This window comes from Oratosquilla oratoria, chromosome 1 (assembly GCF_046742065.1).
Source record: "Oratosquilla oratoria isolate Oo_2021 chromosome 1, ASM4674206v1, whole genome shotgun sequence".
In the NCBI taxonomy this organism is placed as follows: domain Eukaryota; kingdom Metazoa; phylum Arthropoda; class Malacostraca; order Stomatopoda; family Squillidae; genus Oratosquilla; species Oratosquilla oratoria.
Window position 1 is genome coordinate 12,344,238 of NC_134777.1, and position 5,000 is coordinate 12,349,237.

Here is a 5,000-nt window from a genome sequence, read left to right on the forward strand (position 1 = left end):
TTATTATTATTTTATTATTATTTTATTATTATTATTATATTATTATTATTATTATTATTATTATTATTATTATTATTATTATTATTATTATTATTATTATTATTATTATTATTATCATTATTATCATTATTTTATTATTTTATTATTATTTTATTATTATTTATTCATCATCATCATCATCATCATCATCATCATCATCATCATCATCATCATCATCATCATCATCATCATCATCATCATCATCATCATCATCATCATCATCGTCGTCATCAGAGAAGGCAGTAAGGGAAAGATGGGCAGAATATTTTAGGGAGTTGGTAAATGTGAGGGAGAATAGGGAGGGAAAGATAGCTGCAGTGGGAAATGCTAAGAAAATAACCGTGATGAGTGAGGAAAATGGAGGAGAAATAAGGAAGGATGAAGTGAAGACATTTGTTGGGATGATGAAAGCAGGTAAGGCACCTGGTCTGGATGGATGCCATGCAGAATGTCTAAAAAAAGGAGGTACGGTGATGGTGGACTGGCTGGTAAGTTTATTTAATGTTTGCTGAAGAGAGGGTAGAGTGCCGGAGGACTGGAGGAGTGCCTGTATAGTTCCACTTTACAAGGGAAAAGGGGACAAGTGTGAATGTAGTAGTTTCAGAGGGATTAGTTTAAGTGTAGTTGGGAAGGCTTATGGGAGGATCTTGATTGAGAGGATTAGGAGAGGAACAGAGGGGGTGATTGGTGAGGAACAGTGTGGATTTAGGACGGGTAGAGGTTGTGTAGATCAGATCTTTGTGGTAAGACAGATATGTGAGAAAGCTATAGGAAAGGGGAAGGATGTTTTTTGGGCTTTTATGGATCTGGAAAAGGCTTACGATAGGGTACACAGAGAGGCACTGTGGGAGGTTATGCAGATATCCGGGATAGGAGGAAAGCTTTTAGGAGCTGTCAAAAGTTTTTATGAGAGTAGTAGAGCTTATGTCAGGATTAGAAATGGAGAGAGTGAGTGGTTCGAGGTAAAGGTGGGACTTCGTTAAGGATGCGTTATGTCGCCCTGGCTGTTCAACTTATACATGGATGGGGTAGTGCGAGAGGTAAATGCAAGGGTGGTGGGTCAGGGATTGGAGATGGTTAAAGAAAATGGAGAGAAGTGGGAGGTGAGCCAGCTGTTGTTTGCGGACGACACTGCGCTTGTGGCAGGATCGGAGGAGGGATTGAGGAAGTTGGTGACAGAGTTTGGGAGAGTGTGTGATAGAAGAAAGCTGAAGATAAATGTGGGTAAAAGTAAGGTGATGAGATGTACAAGGGGTGAAAGTGGCAGTAGACTGGAAGTGAACATAAAGGGAGAACGACTGGAGGAAGTGGATAGTTTTAGATACTTGGGTGCAAATGTGGCAGGAAAAAGTGGAGTGAGGGTGGAGGTAAAATGTAGATTGCGAGAAGCAAGTAAATGCCTTGGTGGATTGAAGAGTGTAATGAGGAATAGACATTTGGGAATGGATGATAAGAGGAGACTGTATGAAGGAGTGATTGTGCCAACAGCACTGTATGGGGCAAAAACATGGAACATAAGAGAGGAAGAGAGAAGGAGTTTGAATGTGTTTGAGATGAGATGTCTGAGAAGTATGATGGGGGTTACTAGGCTAGATAGAGTGAGAAATGAGGAGGTGAGGAGAAGAACAGGGGTGGAAAGGGAGTTGGGAGATAGGGTTGATGATTGAGTATTAGAATGGTTTGGACACATGGAAAGAATAAGTGAAGAAAGACTAGTGAAAGAGTTATGGAAGGCAGATGTGGAGGGAGTGAACATGAGGGGACGTCCTAGGATGAGATGGATGGATGGGGTAAAGGGGGCTTTGGGGAAGAGGGGAATGTCTGTTGAGGAAGGACGGGAGAGGACAGAAAACAGGGGTGAATGGAGAATTGTTGTATATGGATGATGTTGTGATGCATGAGGTGGAATGGTCGGGGGGATGGAGGGTGAGGTAGTATGTGTGAGCAAAATTTGACGCAGCCCGAAGGGATTTCTCCCCGTCTTCTACTTTTATGCATGTTGGGACGGAGAGGGGGGGTCGCCGATTTAATGAAGCGGCCTTGCTGTGGATGTGCTGTGTCTTGCGACACTGCTTCTGACCCAGGGCAGTGGACAAGGTGCAGGGATGACCCGTCATCCAGGAGGTGCTAAGAGGGAGGGTGGAGGGGTGTGGAGTGTATTCAGGGATGGAATGAGTGGGAATGATTTTATGCCTTTTCCTTTTTGGCTACCTCCCTTGTAAGGGGGAAAAAGCCTTGGTATATGTATGTATGTATTATTATTATTATTATTATTATTATTATTATTATTATTATTATTATTATTATCATTGTTATCATTGTTATCATTGTTATTATTATTATTATTATTATTATTATTATTATTATTATTATTATTATTATTATTATTATTATCATTATTATTGTTGTTATAATTATAATTATTTATTACACATGCACACATACGCGCGCGCGCACACACATGCACGCACACATACACACGCGCGCGCACATGCACGGACACATGTACACATGCACGCACACGCGCGCACACACGATCATCCTGCTCGAGTTTCCCCTTCTCGTGAGGAATGCAACCTGTGGGCAAATTGCAACCAAGATTAACTTAACTGTTGCATGAAATGATTGCAGATCGCGTATAACTTTAATATTGCCATAGGCTGGAAACGGCGCAGTGGTAGCGTTCACAACTGCTAACTCAGCGGTCCGAGTTCGAATCCAGCCCAGGGCTGAAATAGTTTCAGTATCGCTGCGCTGCGAACAGCTACTCCAACTCTCGTGGGCGGAGAGTTGCGCGCGCGCGCGCGTGCGTGTGTGTGTCAGGTCACACCATTAACCATAAATCGGTCATACATGAGCTCTGAGCTCTCATCCGGAGGGTAGAAGCTGCCGATCATTAGTCCAACGCGTGATCCAAGACCATGGTGAATTAGACATACACACACACACACACACACACACACACACACACACACACACACACACACACACATACACGCACACACACGCACACACACGCACACACACACACACACACACACACACACACACACACACACACACACACACACACACACACAAATATATATATATATATATATATATATATATATATATATATATATATATATATATAACATGCACGCACACATAAGAACATAACATAAGAATGAAGGAGACTGCAAGATACCACGAGGCTTACACTAGGCAGTTCCATGTCTATTACCAACTGTTATCCCCATCTTTAAAGTTGTCTAACAGTTTCTTAAAACAACTGATAGTTTCAGCGCTCACTACATGGTTACTCTGTTCCGAAAATTTGTTGACCACCCTATTAGTAAACCAATTCTTGCCTATTTCCTTCTTAAATCTAAGATTGTCCAGTATAAATCCATTACTGCGAGTCCTGCCCTGTTGTTTTGATTTGATGACCTTATTTGCGTCACCCTTGTTAAAGCCTTTGGTCCACTTGAACACCTCTATTAGATCACCCGCACTCTACGCCTTTCCAAGAGTGTAAGTTAAGGTGCCTAAGCCTCTCTTCGTAAGGCAAATTTCTGAGCCCATGTATTATTTTGGTCATTCTCCTCTGTACTGATTCAAGTGAATTGATGTCCATTCTATAAGACGGAGACCAAAACTGTACCGCATAGTCAAGGATGGGTTTAATTAACGCTAGAGTTTGATAATGACCTCCACACTTCTATTCGTAACCGTCCTAGCAATGAAACCTAATGCTCTGTTTGCTTTATTTCTGACGCTAATGCACTGTTTCCTGGATTTAAGGTCAGGACTCATTAGAACTCCCAAGTCTCTCTCGCACTCAGGTTTCTCTAAAAACGTGTTATGTAAGCTATATCTATTTTTGGGGTTGTGCAGACCTACGTTTAACACGCTGCATTTTGAGATATTAAAGTTCATTTGCCATTTTACCGACCATGTGAACAATTTGTTAAGATTGTCCTGCAGAATCTCGGCGTCGGTTCCTAACCTAATTTGGCGTCCTATTTTAGTGTTGTCCGCAAACTTACTAGCATCACTATTAATCCCGTTGTCCAAGTCCTTTGTGTACATAATAAACAACAAGGGACCCAAAACCGAGCCCTGGGTGACTCCACTAGAAACACTCACCCATTTGGATTTTACACCATTTATGGTGACCCGCTGTTTTCTGTCACTGATCCAAGCTCTAATCTATTCAAACACTTTTCCTCCTATACCATGGGGTTTTGTTTTGTTTAGTAGTTTCTGATGGGGGCACTTTGTCGAATGCTTTGTTAAAGTCAAGGTAAATAACATCGTAATTATTATTGTTGTCTGACGCCTTATATACTTTAGTGTAAATGGATAGAAGATTAGTCACACATGACTTACCCATGGAGAAATCATGCTGTGTGTAACGAATCAAATTATCTCTCGATGTGTTCTCGAGTCTATTAACTATTATTGATTCAAGCATTTTATCTATAAATGATGTCAAACTGACTGGCCTGTAGTTGTGTTGCACACACACACGCACGCACACACACACACACACACACACACACACACACACACACACACACACACACACACACACACACACACACACACACACACACACACACACACACACAGACATACGTACACGCTTGCTTGTACGAGCCCAATGTTGTCAACCGATACAATTCCATCCACAACGAAACTTGTTCTGCTTCAACCACTCTCTTGGTTCCTCCCAGGGGCTTGCTGGTGCCTCAATATTCCCAGTGTTGATGCGCAAGAATGTCTGTAGTGACCCTAATTGAAAGCTCATTCCTCGGAATGTTGTGGCGCTTGTTTGCGTCGAGTTGCGGCCGCCGAGACTAGTTGGTTGAAGTGCTGTTGTGGCGTATCAAGGCATACGGAACTTTTGTGTGTGCCGTCCTGCGTAGGAACCTCGAGTTATGTTAGGACAACGTTAAACGTTCCAAGAATCGTTT

General features: G+C 42.0%; 1 protein-coding gene across 1 annotated transcript in view; it reads left to right on the top strand.

Moving 5' to 3' along the window:
• Positions 1–5,000, top strand: part of LOC143032177 (uncharacterized) — a 164,169-nt gene that overhangs the window by 99,547 nt on the left and 59,622 nt on the right. The gene's annotated exons all lie outside the window — the stretch shown is intronic.